The sequence below is a fragment of the Zeugodacus cucurbitae genome, chromosome 4 (assembly GCF_028554725.1).
Source record: "Zeugodacus cucurbitae isolate PBARC_wt_2022May chromosome 4, idZeuCucr1.2, whole genome shotgun sequence".
Taxonomy (NCBI): Eukaryota; Metazoa; Arthropoda; class Insecta; order Diptera; family Tephritidae; genus Zeugodacus; species Zeugodacus cucurbitae.
Genome location: NC_071669.1, coordinates 9,477,271 through 9,497,374, shown reverse-complemented (window position 1 = coordinate 9,497,374; position 20,104 = coordinate 9,477,271). Strand labels below are relative to the sequence as shown.

Below are 20,104 nucleotides of genomic sequence, written 5' to 3'. Positions count from 1 at the left end.
TGTTGCCAACGGCATTTGTTTGCGCTGCGCTGGAAGGGGGTTGTTTGCTGCCGTTCATGCCGTACACGCGGCCAACCGTTAAGCCAGCGAAACAGTCAAATAACATGTAATGCGATATGTGCGAGTCGGTGGTTGGAGGCAATGGCTACTTGCTACATGCCGCTGAGTTAAACAAAACGGAATATTCTGTGTTTTTTTGTAAACCAACACAGCGTGTGTGAAAAACGTGATTTTGACGCTTGCTGACGTCATCTTGACGCATTGGCTACTTTGAGCAACCACGAACTGCACCACAAAGCAGTCGACGGCAGAAGAGGACGTGAGGCATGAAAAAGCAGAATTTGGGTTTTGTAAACAAATAGTGGAATTGTAGGAGAAGGTGGTAGGAAAATAAAATATAATTATATGCATAAATATGCTTTGTGCCTTCTGTAAATAAATATATAGTTGTGTGGACTTATATGGACATACTATGTGGGTATGAATATACATACATACATAAGTATGGATGGAAATATGTAATACGAGTATATGCTATCGGACTATGCAGATATATCATATAAGTATTTTCGTCGTATATACTATATACGAACCACCCGAAACTTTATGATGTCAACGGCACTTAGGACCAAAAGAGTCTTCAACAAAATATTTACATTCCTATTCATCGAGATCCTCCGAGCTCAACATTCAATTTAATTCGAACTTAATTCTTGTTAATATGATTTTACATAAATTCAAAAGGGTTCTCATAACTTGCGCCAACTAAGTCAGCTACACAATATATTAATATTCGAGAACTTACGCTGGTTTAGACAGACAATAGGTTTAAGAATTGTTGGCCTTTAAAGATAATATTTTTATAGAATAATAAGTGAATATCTGACATCATAAGATTTGTTTGAAAACTCATTTTTCCTTGATGAAAATTATTCCCTAGGCCTCTTCTCTTATTTGACATATATTTTTAGGGGATGTTTCTAAGAACGCATTGGTTTTTTTTTAAGATCAGTGGAGGTCTTTTCGCTAATTTGACATATATTTTTAAGGGATGTTTCTGAGAACATATAGACTGTTTCATGATCTGAGCACAATCTTTCTAGTAGTAATACTATTTATAAGTTGTTGCTCTAGATAATGGATTGTAGATAAATATTCGTGGAGAGGTGAGATATTTTCAGTCAATAATTGTATAAAAAATTTAGAGCGAATAGTTTGATAAGTTCAGTTAACAATTAATAGAAGATATAGAGAAAATAGTTTAATCAGACCACTCAAAAATATACACAAATCAGGAGCAAGATAGGCCTTAAGAACTCTTAGAAATCGATTAATCCTTAGACTTGGCCTCCTGATTACCTTTTTGGTCTATCTAATAAGAACTGAACTAAAAACCTTAATTGAGTCGATCTTTCAAAACTCGAGCTTAAAAAACTCTAACTCTTTAGGAAAAATTGTATTCATATTACCTTCGCCACTCGAGGAGCAAATCTTATAGAAATCCCACATATTTTAGAGCAGACAGAAAACTTTGAGGGCTGATAATTTTCGGAATATAATAAATAACCACCCCATACATAGAGTCAAAGGTCCGTCGACGAGCATATAAGGAATCACGATAGGCGTCTTTGTTTGTAATATAGGTTATATGGATTTTAATCCATGATCATGGAATGCTAACCTCACAAATAGGAACTGATTTTTAACCAAATATAGTCCGGGCTAAAATATTTGTCATCTTTACTTATACGACGACATTGACATAGTTCAGCGAATAAAAAGACAGCGGCTACGCTGGCTAGGACATGTTGTACGGATGGAAGAAAACACTCCAGCTCTGAAAGTATTCGATGCAGTACCCGCTGGAGGAAGCCGCGGAAGAGGACGACCTCCACTCCGGTGGAAAGACCAAGTGCAAAGTGACCTGACTTCACTTGGTGTTTCCAGTTGGCGCCAAAAAGCAAAAACGAGGAATGAGTGGCGCGCTCTGGTGGATTCGGCTATAATCGCTTAAAGCGGTTCCTACGCCAAATATATATATATATATACTTAAGAAAGTACTTAAGTCAGTTCCTCTAAAATATTTGGAAGGTTTACTGAAGCTTTTGATACAATTCTTTAATTTTTTAACCATTGTTAGGTCTTTATTGTCGGAAATGAATAGAAATAATATCGAAAATGCTCCTTATTAGTAGAAAAATTGTGGGACTTGTTACAAATGAACTAGTCAGAGCACTAGTTCTAAGTTAATCATATACCAAACCAAAGCTGCTTAGAGGAAAGCGAAGAGGAATCAGCCAAGCACTTCCTTTTTCAAGGACCAGCATTGGGTCGACTAAGGTCAAAACACCTCGGTAGGCACACCTTCGGCGAACTCAGTGAAGTGACTGGAATCGACATTAGCCGACTTAAGAACTTTGTAACAGAGCCTAAGCGCTTTGTCGAATCGTAAGGGTCTTGGCGATCTGTCAGGAGTATTTGTGTGTTACAAAGGACAGTCGATGCTGTCCAAGTGAGATTCTATGTAGATGCGGTGGTATAGTAGTAATTCACTTAGTTTGGTAAATATTATTTTTATCCAAATTATAACAATATGTGACTGGTTATTAATGGACTAGTTACCGCACTAGTCCTCATTGGAAATCATTTACTTTATTCATTGTTTTTCATTTTCTTTGGTGATTTTAACTGCATTCATTCATTAATGCGCTGTCAGGCAACTAATTATGCATTTGCCTTTGACAAGCAGCTCTAAAAACACACATATATACATACATTCATACATATGTATATGCAAGCGTATATTTGTTTCTGTGGACTTTCGAACCTTTGGCTGTAAAACTAACTGGTAAAGAGGAAATTCAACTAACCGAAAGCATTAAGTGTGGCACTGTCACTAAAATGCTTACTACTGGTAAACAAATATTGTCGTTTGCTTCACACACACACACATAGAACGAGAATGCAAACATTGCCACCTTTTGTGGTTTTCCACTATTTGCCACACAAACCAAAAAGCCACAAACAACAACAAAGGTAAAAATGAATAGTTGCTTGCGCTGACGATGTTTTCATTTTCTTTATTGTTGTTGTTGTTGTTGTCGATTTCATTTTCATTGCATTGTTCCGCAAACGCTCAAGCTCAATATGTAGGTTTATATGTCTGCCGGTTTTTGTCGGTTATTGTCGTCAGCAGCAGTAGCGGCAGTAGTGGCAGCAGCAGCGTTAGCGCAAGCAGGTGACAATAAAAATGGCACAACTGCCATTGAGGTGACACATGAGGAAGTCTGACCCGTTACACCGGCGCGCAAATGTAATAAATATCTTAGCGTAAGACAGCAGCAAACGCCTAAGCACGAGTCAAGGCTTTTTTCGGTAATTGACGCCACAAGTCCATGCTTTGGTGCTTTAGCAGAGAAGGGGCGAGAGGGTTGTGGTAATGCCACGTGTGTTTGTATGTATGTATTTAGATGTAGAGCCTTTGTTTATTGTTTGCTTTTAAAGCCCTTTTTAAGCGCAAATTACTTTTGATGCGCTGTTTAATTGTAATTTTATTTACTCTTGTAAACTTAATTGACATTTACAGTTAAAGGGGAAGGTTGTCGGCTCGGTTTATTGTACGTCATACATCTGTTTGTTATGACTACTCAGACAAAGTTCAAGTAATTTCTACCATTTCAAGGTGGCTCAGTTACTTTTCTAATAAAGCCTCTTCAATAGAAATCTACAGCATGAAGGAAACTGGCACCTAAAGCATATTTCCATCAATTATATGGTTCTAACTAGCAATTACCTTGAATGCTGATGAATCCAATAATCCCTCTTGACTTAATAACACTCATATCTTATAGTATTTAAAGAAAGTCCTACAGAAAACATTATTCTTCTTAGAGAAAGGCAAATTGATATCAAAATCCTTTTGAGCGCCTGGAGGTAGACTTCAAAACTGGGATCTTTGGTCTGAAGAAGAAAGGTCATTCATGATTTTGTGAAAGTTTTGCTAATCTGCATTATTTTTTTTATTTTTGAAAAATTCATCGGAATCGCTTGTATCTCGGATCCGTCATTTTGAATTTTGAAAAACCGACATCAGATTTGCAATCAGCGACCTCGAAAATTCCGGATTATGAGTTTCAAGCGAATCCGATGAATTTTGTATGTTGCTGTCCGCCATATTGGATTTCTGGTGTTCTCAAAACACTGATATGATGGGGAACCTCGGATTCGGATTCAGCGACTCCAAAAACATGTAGTACACATAGTAAGACCTTCAGGTCAAAACATAAAATTGTTTTTGTCATTGGAAGTTCTATCGTTAAGCCTATTAACTATGTTCCGAAACTATTTCAAGTCTTAACTAAAGTATACTGTATATTATACAAAAGAATAAGTATACGAGGGCTGCTATATATATTTCTGGCCTAATAATGAAAATAGGAATATTTATCAACGAAAATGGTTTTATTGTTTTTCAAAATATTCTCCATCAAGATTTATACACTTTTGCATGCGCTCAAACCAATTTTCTAAGCACTTTTTTTGAGCGATTGTCAAATTGTGCGGGATCCAACGAGAACAAACCCTTTTTACGGCCAGGTGTTCATGCAATATCGAATGTATGCTGGTGGGAGAAATACATAGGCATGCCTCTATCTGAAGGTCTTGCATTATCAGTTCAATTACGGCATCGATGTTTTCTGGCACAACGGCTGTTTTTGGACGACCTTCACGGAATTCGTCTTTGAGCGAGCGTCGGCCACGATGGTGCTATAGGATGGTGCTTCATAGCCATACAAAGATTTTAGTTCATCGATGCACTCTTGTCGCGATAATCCACGTCAAAAGTTGTGAAAAATGATCGCACGAAAATGTTCACGAGTTAATTCCATTTTTTGGCCGAGATGAATTTTTTAATTCCCTGTAAATAAAACAATTCACGATTAAATGACAAAACGTTCTGAGTGATGTTATGCTAAAAAATGTCAAACTTTCCAATGGAAATGTCAGATTGCACCTGGCAACACTTAGTGTTGCCTAGGCCAGCAATATATATAGCAGCCCTCGTACTGATTGATAAAAATAGAGGAATAAAAAGTAGGAATTGTTTCTAAGCAGGCTTTATATCGTTTAAAAAAATTAGTTTTAATACGATTTTATCTTATTTTCTTTAAAAAAGATTCCTAATGAAGTCTAAGCTTCTACGCTAAGCACATCTGCAACATAAAAACCAACTTGCAACTGGTCTAAATGTGAGTAAATGTTATTTTACAATTTTTAGCCTCTTTTATAGAATCAAAGTATAAATCATATAAATTTTTGGACTAGAAAAAGGATCTCAAACCTAGCGAGCAGAGAAGTGACAAATCGAAGCAACTATTTCAGTAGCTGAAACAGTAGTATTTCATCGATATTGCGAAGGATCCTGAAGGTTTAAAGCTAATACCGAGAGCATGGATTGAATAATCGACATAATAAGGATATTTTCCATGTTGCAAACATTGGACTAAGGTAAGAATTTTGCCTGCCTGTTAAACATAACTTTTTGTTATAGCAAAAGTATTAAATATTCAAGATATCCTTATGCCTTTTTATTCTATAGTGATTATTATGGCATCAAATTCTTACAATTTGCAGACCCTGCATTTATTTCTTCGTAGGCTAGTGCAGTACGATTGTTCATTTTAGTTTTGTCAGCGATTCACTTCATGTATGTATATCTATTGCTTTCATACTCAATCTGAACAACGGATTATTTTATTATTATCAATTTTCAACCGCTAAATTTATTTTAGTACTAAAAAAAATTTTACGCTTATTTAAAAAAAAAAAATTTGAACTCTGTATTTTTTATGTCTCTAATTTCAAATATTTTTTAGTACTCATATATTTTTAAGAACTTTATTATTTTTAGTACTCTCTTAAAATTCTTAAGAGAGCGCATAAGTACAAAATAAAAAGTTCTAAAAAGTATATGAGTACTAAATACATATACTTTTTAGCATAAGTTTATTATATAGTAATTGAGTTTAAGATTACTTTAGAACTTTCTTATTTTTAGTACTCTCTTAAAATTTAGTACTCATATATTTTTTTAGAACTTTTTCTTATATAGCATAAGTTTAGGAATTTTTTAGAACTTTTTTACTTTTAGTACTCTCTTAAAGTTTAGTACTTGTTTAAATTTTTAGTAGACATCGTTTTAAATGATATGATTTTTTTCATATTGAAGGATTTGATTTATTTTTAGCACACTCTTAAAATTTAGTACTTTGCTAGTATTTAAAAAAAGCTTTCAATATTTTTATAAATTGTTTCTAGTATTTTCAAATTTTAGTACAAAAATAATTTTGAAAAATGGTGTCGAAGATAATTGTTACTTTTATAGACAGGCAGTAGTAATAACTGTTATTTGGTAAATTATTTTTCAAATTGTTGAATATTTAGTTACTTATTTTTAATATTTTAGTACAAAAATTACAAACATTTTAGTACTAATTTTTCAAAATTATATTTTCTTCCAATTTCATAATTTTAGTCAACAATATTTGCCATTCTCATTTCAATATACTGTTATTCAAAGTTATTAAGTCTCTCTCTCTCATTCTCTCTCAGACTTAACAAAGCTGCTCAGCACAATACTCATCAATGAATTCCTTTTTTCCACTTCACCTTTTTGACAGTGCCATACTTCAAACAGAGAGTACAGAAGAGAGCGCCAAATTCAGGGTGGTGACGTATGCTTAACTGTGCATACTCTCTCACTCTTAAGGGGTGTTCATGAAAATACAGCTATGCAGCAGTAGTGACACTGGGGTGGACCTTGTTTGTATGTTATTGTGTGTGTGCGTGTGGTGAATTGATTGAGGGAATTCCTGCTACTAACTGCAGCAACAAACAACACACATACACATGCGCAGCAAAACAACAGCAGACACTTGAGGCGGTCAACAGCAACAACAACAACAACAAAGCAAGACTTTGACGTACGTAAACCAGCCACTTCACGGAAATGTCAATGCAAAGCATGAACACGACCAAGTACGAGGGCGCTCCGTTGACTCAGTGAGTGTCCTTACGGGCACGCAGCGCGCGCAATTGCAGTGAGTGGGAGAGACAACACTCGCTCTCTCTCTCATTTTTTTTGCTTTTGCATGCTTGTTGCAAAGTGTATGCTCTTCAGTGAGGCGGCGTGTGCGTGGGTTCGCGTAATTTCTACCACGATACCATGTAACCAGCTTACGATTGCTGCGATTTGCTTGCTCTGGCGCATTGGCGCTCGCTCACCAATGGCCAGTTGCAGTTACGCGTCGAGCTGAGCAAGACATCAGCATTGAGCCAGATAGCTTTTTTTCTATAGTATAGCGCATGAAGCAGCAGCTGTCGAACGCTTGAATGGCTATAACGGTTTAGCAGAGCAGAGAGTGCTGGCAGAGTGTTAGAGTGTTCGAGTGTGTGTGTGTGTGCTCGCGCCTTTAAGCAAACGTGTTTGTGCGAAAGTGTTACTTACTGCTGCTGCTCAAGCAAAAGGCAGTGTAGTAGAGTAAGAAGTAAGTGGAAGAAGAAGCAGCAGAAGTAAAGGCAGCGAAAAAAGGTGTATGGAAAAAATGAAAATTTCCAATTGAGATTTCTATTTTTTTTCTGCATTTCGCTCTAAAACACACTGCTTAGTCTTTGTATAGTAAAAGCAATTACGCGTGTGAAAACGTAAACGTAACGTAATGAAATTAAGTGCAAAAGTATACAACAAAAATTATGCGACAATTTCCGGTGTGTGTGTGAAAACGGTTACTAACGTGTAAAAAAGCTGCGAAGTCATTGTATAACCAGCCGCCGCAAATGGTGGAAAATCGCAAACATACATACATACATATATACGGCGAAGTAAATGTACGGAGCGTGCATATGTTGTTGTTGTAGTGAGTGCGACTGACACTTCGCATGGCCAGTCAGCAAGTTGGTTAGTAAAAAAATTGAAAAAATATTGAATAAAAGCGTAAAATATTAGAGAAAAAAATATTTTGCATACACTCAGGCGCAAAGAAGTATAGCTCTTACTCCAGCTTATGCAAAAAAATTACTAAAAAAATCTAAAAAAAATAAAATAAAATACTTTGCTGCAAAAGAACACTCGCTTAAACACGCTGGCTGCTTATACACCGCAAATATATATAAAAAACAGGTACAATAAACCACAAAAAAACGTCTAAATACTCGACTACTAACCAAACAGACTGACTAGCCAACTAACTAATTACCTACATACATATAATAGTTTTGTTGCCCATAAATACACACACTAACAACACAAACACACCTACATACACACAGTCATATTGTACATATCGATTTTCAACACCCAAACACCCGAAACCAAAACCAAAACCAAAACCAAACTAAAAAGCAAAGCAAAAGCAGCGCACAGTCAAGTAGACGACCCAAACAACAGCGGGCAAGGCAACCTTACGGCCCAAGCTAGCTGGCTAGCTAGTCAGTCAGTCAGCCTCTTTCATAGACAAAAAGCCGAAATGTATGGAACTCAACACAATATGCCACTAACTGTGGCAACAGCAATAACAACAATAGAGCGCACAGGAGTAAGCTTGCCACAAATGTTGTAGCAAGTAGCAAGGCAGCAAACAAACACTTAATGTGAGCGCCAATTGTTGTTGTCGGCTGTTGTGCATAAACAGGCAAACACACAGGCAGACAGACAGACAGGCAGCAAAAGAGAACGCAAACTCACCAATACAAAAGCATAAACACAAATACACAAGCTGTGTTTACGGTACTCTGTATGAGTGTGCTATTGTGTGTGTGTTGACGGCGGCTCAGCTCAGCGACAGTGTTGCATTTCGCACCCTACCACTTAGGCTTTCGTTGGCATAATAAGCGTCTAATTGCTCTCTAACTTTTCTATAATTTTTAATTGCTTAATTTTTGTGCTAAATTTATTTAAAAAATTACATAATTTTTTGTAATAATTAAATAAATGAATAATTAATTAAATTCAATTAATTAAATAAATTTTTTATTTAAAAAATTACATATTACTTTTTATAAATTATTTTTAATAGAAAAGTTTTTTAATTTTTTAAAATTATTCAATATTAAATTTTCAAAACTTTGTTTTCATTATACTCAACTCATTATGCTATTTCATTGCTTACAACTACATTCGCATCAGCTGCTCTGCGCTCATCGCCGTTTTTCGCATATTTGTAGCATACCTGCAGGCGCTCTATGGCGTTGGCGTTGAAAAATACCGGTTCCGCTGCTTGCATTATGATTTATTTGCGGCTTTGTTGAATTTGAGCGAAACAGCTGGTGTTGGATTACTTGCATATTTAATTTGGAACCGAAATTTTAAATTAATTTTGGCACTTGTTGGTGTTTAGTGATGTGTGAGAGCATATTATCGACAAAATTGTGCGAAAAAAGGGGAAAAATAAAGATATATTCTCTTATTTTTTATAGACATTCAATGCCCTCAGCAGTTTTGAAGAGTTCCCTCGAGCTTATATATTCTATCACCCGATCTTCCTTTAAATACAAACCGACGGGTTGTCCGGATTTCACTGTTCACTACTGTATATATTAATCCGTTCTCAACTCGACGAAATTAAAGCTAATTATAATATTGGCGGTATTGAATTTGAAATCCGAGTATTGTAAAGAATATTGCCTTCCATTTGAGCTCAACTTAAATTTTCATTAACATTTTGATAATTGCAATTCATTGCGGAAATCTAAAAGCGCAGTGTAATCCTACTTGATGCTTGAAATACTACAGAAATCTACCTAATATACTTTTTCAAAAATGTCGATTTTTGATATTCTCAAAATTTAGTTTTCCAACCAAAAGAATATTTAAATTTTTTTCCAAATTAAATTTACTTTGTACATGAACTAGTTATCTATACTACTATTATAAAGAGGAAGATTTAACATAGGCTATATTTATTGCTAGAATCTCAACTTTCTGGAAATATTTCCCAGGAGATGGTATCAAAAAGACTCCGTGATGGAGAATCTAAATGTGAAACTGAAACCCGTCTTGCAAGTCATATTCTCTTTCTCTATTCATTCTTTTCGCATCGCAATCGAATGCCGGTGAGTCGAGTAACGAGCGCTCGTAGCTGCTTGCTGAAAAAAAAATTCCAAAATTTTTCAAATTCAAAACAAAACCTCCCAAGTACGCTCTTGAGAGTCGGGTACGGAGCGTTTTGAAGAACAAAATATTAGAAATATACAAGATCGCACTAGGGCGTCGAGCTCTGAGCGTTTCCCACGTCTTCATAATGAGAGAGAAAGACAACTTATAACATTGGAAATGTTTGTTTAAACCCGTGGGAAACCGGTCTGCTAGTTGTTAATATGAACAACACCTGAAAATTTCAGAACAATCGGTAAAATGGCTTTCGAGAAATCATGCCCACCGAAAATAATTTCGAGATAATCGACCTCAAAGTTTCAACTGCACATTTTTCATGAATTAAATTATCCATTCAGGCGCGCTATAAAGGCCTATAATTTTGGTTCTATAACTCCAATCGCGCGGACATTTTGAAGGATATTCTTAAAAGTATACATTTTGAAAATATGACATAAAAGTCTCTAATTTTTCGACACCACTAGAGGTATATAACCCCTTAATGGTCCAATACGTTAATTTTCTAGATTGATGGATCGTTATGGCGATAGAGCTGAGAGCCAAGAACAACATTAACTTTTCTAAAAAAAGGGATTTTTTTATATTTCGATCTCATGAACATTACTTTCGAAAAAAAATGGAGCTGTCATCACAAAATCTGTACAAAAAAGTATTTTCCTCTAGTTGTTTGAGTACTTAATACGCTTTACATGGAAACCAAATTCTCCTCAAATTTAGTAAATATGTTTTGGAATACATTGTTTTAAGGGGTTACATGGGTTTCGTGGATTAAAAAATCTTTTTTTTTACTACAACGTACCAAGAATATTATTCTAAATTTTCAAGTCGATCCGTATAATAGTTTGGGAGCTACACCCTTTGGAAGATGTGCGCTCCGTGCTCAGGTGTTATTGTTATTAAAATTTTAAACGCGTTCTTCTCGGAACCGTGTTTTCAAAGTCGGTTGTCAAATGTTCTCGAAAATTACTCAATCGATCTTGATGAATGATGAGGTGTACGAGATACAATTTACTCGTGTTTGAACGAAGGATTACAACTATTTAAAAAAAAAAGGAAAAATGTCAAGCAAATTTGACCGAAATTTATATATTTTTTTTTTTAAATGTCTACCAAAATTCCAATTTTTACTTTTTTGTCTTTCCTTCGTTCAAGCGAAGAGTTTATGGCCTGAACTAAAACACTTATTTTTGTGTTTTCATGTTAGATGATCCTGTTAGGAGTTATGCTGACAACTCGGACGGACCTTTTTTCCGAGGAGTCACCGGAAATGACGTCACAATGGAGGACTTTTATTTTTTTTTTGAAAATTCCAAAATTTTTTTTTTAAATCTATAGCACAGAAAAAAATTTAAATTAAATAAATAATTTTTTACATAGAAAAAAATATTGAAAATAGGCCGTTTAGCCGACAAAACCCATGTAACCTCTCAAATGCTCTAAAACCTTCCAGCAAATGCTTGGAATAAAAATACTAGTCTTGCTCATATTTTTACCGGCTTAGGATCTTATAACCGAGTAAGACAGTTATTCTATTCAGCAAGTGCTTATTTTTTATTATATGCTGATTCTGTAAACTTTGGTTGATTATACACTGACTGTTTCTTAAATTCGAAAATTAACCAATTTTTTTTTTTTGAATAAAATTCCATAGGTTTTGGCCGAGAATATCTAATAGTATATTGAGCTAGACTGCTAAGATGGTACACTAAAAGTCTTATTTAAAATTATACTATATTTGCTGATATAAGCAGAATCTCCATATAGCCTAAATGTAGGCTAAACTTTTCTTTAAAATAGCAATTGTTTACTAACTATCTAATTATAACAATTTATAATCATCTAATGTAAAGTAGCGCTCTATAAATCATCAAGACGAAATATTGCCTTGATTTTATTTGCACTATAAGAGCTGTCAATTCCTTTACATATATGTCTTGTCCTACGCTTTAAACACACAATATAACTCAATAAACACTCGCTCGATGTTATTTTTACAATATTGAAAGCAATAAGAGTCCATCAGAATGCAATAACATTTGAAATTATAAATAGCCAGCAATTTCTCTGGTAAATATTAACAACATATGCGACTATAAATAGAAGCAATTCAACTTTGATCCCAGTCCAAAGCGCAGCAGCAGCGGCAGAGCAACAGCAACAGCAACGCAGACACCTTTGCAATTCTTCACAAGGTGCAATGTCTACACAGCGCTAAATAAAAGCTGCTCTCCAACAAGCAGAGCAAAATCATCTCAAACACTCCCACACACACACACGCAGTTGCATTGTTCACTTTAATTTCATTTAATTCTGTTTAAAGTGAGCGACTGTGATAGCGCGTATGCGAGGGAGAGCGGCGTGAGCGCGGTGCACCAGTGTTTTGTGAGTGAGTGAGTATGTTTTGTGAGCAGAGCGACGCTTTCTTTCTTGAAACAATTTGGCTGCCATTTCAAGGTGAACAAGCGCGCGCGCTCACATATTGTTTGAGTGTCTCGGTTGTGTGTAGAGAGCTGGTGAGCGAGCGGTGGTGGTTGTGGGAGGGAGGAAGCGCTGGGCGAGGCGTGCTGCATGTGTGTGGGTGCGAGAATCTCTGTGTATAAGGATGTGAAAACATTTATGGCAAAATCAGCGAGGCGCAGAGAGTGCGACAAGCAATTGTATAAATGCCGTTATGAGCATAACTGTAGTCCCCCACTGGGTGTGTTTGCTTTTTATTAGCGTTGCTCTCATGTTTCGGCATGCCACTTGCTCTTTTCAGCACTCAATAGCAATATAATTTGCTCTACGTGCGTATTTGTTGGTGTTGACGCCTACGCGCATGCGTGCAATATGCAGTGGATAATCTAATAGAATTCGGCGGAGAAAAGCGCAGTGGTGAATTTACCATGTTTTTTTTTAATTTTTTTCTCATCTTTTTTGCATTCTTCCTTTTATCAGTAGTTTGTTTGAAGCGCCTGACTTGAGCTGAAGCGCTGAACAATTGCAAAAGCAAAAATAACAACAACAAAAAAGCAAATCATGTGTTTGTCCCAAATTGTGCCATCTGTCCGTCCGTCCATTCACATGTCAAAGCTCATATGCATGTCCTCACTTCAAATGCCTCAATGTTGCTATTTGTGTTTGTCGATGTCGTCGGCATGTTTGACGTGCGTTTAAGTATGAAACATGCAACAACATGCCGGGAATGTCATTTGAATGTATACTTTTTGCTGTCTTGACATCGGCTGCTATTATCGCTGCCACCGCTCTGCACTCTCTGCCGCTGCCGCTGCCACTGCTGCTGCTGGCTTGTCAATAATGCTTTTTTTACGCTCGCTGTGGCATTAAGTCGCCTACGTGTTTGACTGCTGTGTGCCAGCCACCAACCGCCACAGCGCTTTCTACTCACCTCCACCGCTTGCTTATTCGTCTCCCCCTTCGCTTTTTGTTATGCGTTAGATTTTTGCTAGTTTGCATGCCACTTGTGACGTTCCAGTTTGTTGCACTTTGATGTCTGTTCACTGCCTTTGCCACACACACCAACACACATATTCAAACAACTATAATGTTGTTATTGTTGTTGTTGTCGTTTTTGCGCTAAATAATTGTGTCTAGCTGCGCGCCGCAACAGGGAATTTCAGCTCATAATTTATATGCTATGCTAAGTACGAGTATTTACTTACTTGTAAAAGTGCCGTTATAGCAATGTTGCACGTTCTAAAAATATATGCTTCACTTTAGAAATATATAGTAATGTATAAATATATATATATATCCTTGTAAGTGCATAGAAATTCAGGTTCATGCAGTCAAGCTCATATATTATGGCTTGCAAATGCTTTAACACTCACTTACATATCAGAAAACGAGGCATACTTTTGTGGGCTACAGTTACATACAGCCATATAGAAGTGCTTACCAGCACATATCATGTAAAGCTATATATATATATATATATATTTGAATTTGAAGTACTTAACATTCCGACCCACTCACGTACATTTACATACCAACACACATACATATATATACAGGCATACATACCTACATATATACAGACATTCATATAAAATATATATATATTCATATACAGTGAGACATTCGTATTTATCCTTTGTTCCTTTCGCATACGCGCTCGTCTTCTGGCTGTTCATTTGTTATTTGTTTATGTTCTTTATGTTGTTTAAAGGTAAATGACATTATTATCCTGTGTGAATTCCTTTTAAGTATACGTTCCATTGGCTGACGCCGCCATTTATTTTTGTCAATTTGTTTTTCTGAATTCGACTTTAATTTACCGTCTTTGACCTTCGTAGTCTAAAGAATATTTTATAATATTTTAAATAATATGGATTTTTATATTTTCTTCAAGTAAGGTTTGCGTTAAGATCATTCTACTAAGGAGTTTTGGTCTGAATTAGACTGCAGTGTTATTTATATTATTTCTCTTCTACTTATTTTTACCACAGACTAAATAAAGTATAGTCGGAATAATGAACTTACTGATTTAAATGAAGGAAAAGATCTAGGAAAGCTCTCTAAACTCTTTCAATGCCATCAAAACCCCTTACTTTTGATTCCATCATCTAAGTCATTCGATCGCTCTATATCTAATGAATCCATTCAATCACCATAGAACTATTTTCTCAAATATTTCAACAGCCACCTCTTTTACTATCCCTCAATTTCATTTTCTATATAAAACAAAAACAAAAAAAGGCTTTTCAAAAGAAATACTTTATCTCTTTCTATGTAAAAATCAGAAAAATTCTTCAGAACTTCGAAATTATCCTATTAGTTGAAATATTTCGCCTATAAATAAATATTAGTTTTAATCATTTGGAAGATTGATTCGTTTTATATATTTAACCCACGTTTTCACACAGCCAAATAAATTGATCAATCAAAATTTGTATTGAGAAACCTTTTTTGCCCTTCACACTGTCGGCTACTCGATAACCGATCAGTTGTTATATATTTTTGTTTTTGCTTTTCATAAGAAGTTGCTAAGTTTCATCAGCTATTTGATATTTTTAGCAGCGACATCTACCGTAGCTAATTTTTAACAAAAAATCCAGCCAATCGCAGGTTAAGAACATATATCTTACGTATTTGTCGCAGAGTTGCATTACATTTTCAAGTCTATTAAAATTCAATTAAAAACTAATGTTGATTTTTATTTAGTATGGTAAATCGATCTTAATAAGCGTTTTAATCGAGCAGAGGCCGGTTAATTGATCAATTAGCACCTGTGTTAAAAGGCTATAACTTGTAAAAGTTGATCATAGAAATCAAGGAAATCATTAAATTTGTACCAGATATGAAGCAACATCATCCAACATTACAAAATATCAAATTTTTCGTTCGCCTCAGTTTGAAAATCCCGAAGACGTTATGTAATCTTCCCTAGAATTCAAGACGGCGTACTAATTCTTTCATTACAGGCAAAACTTCTCAAAGTTTCTGAGATTTTCTTTCAATAACAATTATTATATATTATAAAGTGTTAGTAAACACTCACAGAAAACTTCGTTTGATAACGTTTGCTTCCTTGTTCGCTTTGAAAAACCCAAAACGTGGCACAATACGACAGAGCTATTTTAAAATACTTACACCTTCCGTTTCCTTTTTATTACCACAGGAACATCATTTAAAAACGAGTTTCTCAATTTTTTTGTAAGCCTTCGAGTAAAAGTAGAATGTTCTTCGAAGTTAGAGACAAATCACGAAGTGTAAAGCCCAAAGTCAGACATAGGCAGTCAGCAAAGATATAGAATTATACAGAAGACGGCTTTCGAACGGAAGATCACATTCGTACAATTTCAATGTATTTTGGGATAATAAAAATTGCTATAGACAAAATATATCCTTATATTCAGAAGCCTCTTTTGAGTTCAACCTTACACCACCAAGGGCGTTTGCCATGGACAAGAACAGGTGGTAATCACTTAGGTCAAGTTCGTTCCGTTTCAGCAGCATATCGTAAGCGTTTATTTGGTCCAGATGGTTTTTGGCCTAACTCGATGTTTTCCATGATTTGATCGGTATTCGTCGTCACAGGTCTTTCGCCGGCTGGCTTACCCATGGTATCGTTTTCATCCGCTCTGAATCGACGAAACCATAATTTCACAGTTCGAAGAGAATTTTGAAGAGTACCATCACCCAAAACACCTTTCATCTCACGGAACGTGTCTCTAGCGGATTTGCCCTTAACGAAGGAAAACTTTAAAATAGCGCGTCTATAACTGTTCAACGCAATATCCAAACTAATCATGCATATCGTCGTTTTGTAGGTTATGTCAAAACCTTTCAAAGATGTATGAAAAAAGAGAATTGCCAGATACGAGCTCTTTAGCGCTTTATACATAGCCTCGAAATTCAAAAGACACAAAGGCGGATATTTGACGACCTTATATATCAACGAAACCGTAAGGAAAACATAGACTAATTTCCACCAGAACCCCAATTACTAGAAAAAGATGTATTTTACTGAGCATTACAAACTCCCTAACCATTTCATGGTTCATTCTAGGAGAGCAGGCCTTTGACAATGCGTTAGTACTGGCGTTGATCGAAGTTTTGTGGATCTTACGGTCGATCTATTTATATACTCTTATGAGTAAACGGAAGGTTATCTGACAAGCTCATCATTCCCGCTGTTCCTGCAATTCCGTTGTGGTATGACATTTATATAAGTAGGTTCGAACGGATCTCAGTGAGCGCTGGACTAAAAATATTATCAGAGTAAGAAAAATTTCGCGAATGTCTCGAAGCTGATTTATAAAATTCTCCAGATATTAAAAAAACTAAGTTTCCCGTTTTCCATTCACGTTATCGGGACTCTATGCTTTGTACATATTTTTCATAACTCCATATTCGAACAAGTAGAATAATGTTATAATACAGAAAAACCTATATTTATGCAACCAAAGATAATTGCATTAAAAATATGAAGTATTGCTCGTCATAACAGTATTGCCAGCATTCATAATTACCCATATTATATAATAACCACACGCTGGCGCAGGAAAATCAGATTAATTGCAGGCTTTTTCATATACTACGCGCGCAAAGAAAATGTGAAAAAAGGGGAAGCGCAAGCAGCATGAACGCGGTATATAAAATATGTACATATGTATAACCCTTGGATATAATTCATACATAATTATACTGGCAAGTATAAATAGCTTTGTAAGTGTCACTTCCGCGAGTAAGGAAATTAAATGCTTGCGGTTTTAGCACTGTTTACAAATTTGTGGTTCTTCACCACAAACACAGCAAAAGCCTCATACACTGCTGTACACCCTGTACTTGCTTAAAGCGTGGACTTGTTGTTTGTGTGGTACACGCGCACTTGCGGTCTTCTCACGTTCGACACATTTTAATTCAATTTAACTGCTGGCAATTTAGCGCGTCAGCTTTCACTTTGACAGCCTACTGCGTCCGCGTCTGACATTACCGTCACATACTTACCGTTATATTTAAGCGTATAACTTTAACTTTAACTTCGGTATTAAGCCATGCTTGCGGTTGAAGACTTTAACAACTTTGGGGTTAACGACAACAACAACACATGCAAGCTTCAAACATAAATATTTATTTGAACTTTAGCGCAATAAGAATGACGTTGATATGTAGTCATTAAAGCCAAGCTTTGAACGAGATGTGTCACCTCATCTCTATAAGCAATTGTCATGTTGTCAGTGTTGTTGTATCTGTGTTGTGGGCAAAATCAAATGAAATTGTCTCAGTTAGCCTGCAGCATAATTGCCTTATTACAGGTACAACACAGGACATACAGGATGTGTATGACAGGAAAGCTGTCGTCAACTTTTAATGACCATCGAACACAGCAAAGTTTCACATGCGACGGATATGTCGTCCAACACAAATTGGGACGAACATAACTAGCTTCAGACATACATGCATATCTATAAATACTCATATCATATATCTATATATATGTACAGCTATAAATCCATTTATAAGTGTATATATGACTGACCGTGGGCGGGTATCTGCTCGCTAGACTTTCATAAATTACAATTCATTAGCTGACAATATTCGATTAATTCCATCTCTCTGTGCGTGGTTGTGAATAATTGCATTTTAAAAATACTTTATTTTGAACTCTGCCGTAATGAATTCAAGAAAAACGATAAATCGTATTTTTTTTAAGAGTTTGAAAATTATTCTGTAAGAGATCTAGACCCCAAGTTATTAAAAATTTAATTTGGACTCATAAAGATTCTATGACCGAAAGATTCTCCGAGGTTTGGGTCAAATTTGGAAAATTATATCTCTTAAATCCAATATGATATTCAGTGTTCTATACTTATCAACCCATGAATGGTTGATGCCTTTAGCTTATGAAAGCTTTGTCATCATTTTGGCTCATCATTACAGCCAATTTCCATATTTGCCTAGACTGAGGTTCAAACAGAAACTTTTGACGAGCCGAACCAACATATAACGTTTTTAGACAGGAGCTAATTGATCAATTAACCGGCCTCTGCTCGATTAAAACGCTTATTAAGATCGATTTACCAAACAAAATAAAATCTACATTTATTTTTAATAAAGTTTTTTTTTGTCTGCGATTGGCTGACTTTTTTAATAAAAAAGCTACGGTAGATGTCACTGCTAAAATATTAATCAGCTGATGAAACTTACCAACTTGATATGAAAAGCAAAAACAAAAATGTATAACAGCTGATCGGTTATCGTGTAGCCGGCAGTGCAAAGAGCAAAAACTGGGTTATCAAATAAAATTTTAATTGATAATTTAATTTGGCTGTGTGAAAAGGCTATAAGACACTAATTATGAGTTCTTAGCATTAAACGTCCATCGTTCTCTGCTGTACAATTGAGATCCTTCATGAACTTTGTCGCGAGGATCTGAATCGATCTGAATTCTAACCTAGTTTGATTGTTATACATTGAAATATATTACTAACAGATTCCTCCCCGGCAAAAATACCTAGACTTGATGTTCATAGCGGCCAAAACAAAAGTTGGCAAAAATAATATATTTCACGACTTGAAAAACTACAGTTCTCAATTTAAACTAAAATACCATTATATGTGATGTGAATTTCAAATTTATCAGGTGATTCGAAAAATTTAGTTGACCTTAATTAATTAAGTTTAATATCCATCGCTTTAAAATGAAACTTCATTCTTGAGATTATTTTTACAACTACTCTAGTTCGATCTAGTATATAATAATGAGAAATATGTGTTCAAATTGTATTTAAAAATTTGTCAGAAAAAGAAAAAAATATTTCTTATTTACTTTTATATACCATATACTTCAGTATACGTATATACCTAGAAAACTTTCCTTCTGTTGCTTAGAGCTCATAGCAATAAACGCCAACAAATCTATATTATACGAAAAATTTGATGAAGTAATTTAATAACTGTTATTTGACCACTCTCCACATGTTTAATGACACTTTCGTATTTCGTATATATCGATTAAACAATTATATTTAGTATACTGACTTGTCTTCAAACTATATGTGACCCTTAGAGCGCATTCGGAGTGAAAAGAGCACGAACGAGTAAATGAAATAATGTTATATGCATTACTTACGTCATTTTTATTCAACTGTTATACTCGCAATAAATTATATTTGCAATATTACTGGCAGTGAGTTTAAATATGAATGCAATTATTGCTTCTAGTAGATGCTTTATGAAATTCTATGAAAGAGAAACGTATTTTATTTTCTTTACAATTTCTTAAATATTTCTACATACGAAACTGCTGAGAGATGTATAGTTTTAGGCGCACTACTGAAATGGTTTCTAAAAATTATTCATAATGCAGTGTATGGGCTATATTTTTCCTTATGGGCGAAAATTTTTTGAAATATTTTTATAATTTCTAGTCAGTTTGTAAAAAAATTATTTTAAAATAAAAAAATATGTATTTGCTAATTTTTTTCC

At 35.1% G+C, this 20,104-nt stretch overlaps 1 protein-coding gene across 1 annotated transcript in view; it reads left to right on the top strand.

Annotated features, from left to right (window-relative positions):
• The first annotated feature begins 7,304 nt into the window (after positions 1-7,304).
• Positions 7,305-20,104, top strand: part of LOC105209093 (serine/threonine-protein kinase BRSK2) — a 63,075-nt gene continuing 50,275 nt past the window's right edge. Inside the window, exon 1 of the mRNA XM_029038448.2 lies at positions 7,305-8,179. The gene's annotated coding sequence lies outside the window, so the exon portion shown is untranslated. The remainder of the gene's footprint in view (positions 8,180-20,104) is intronic.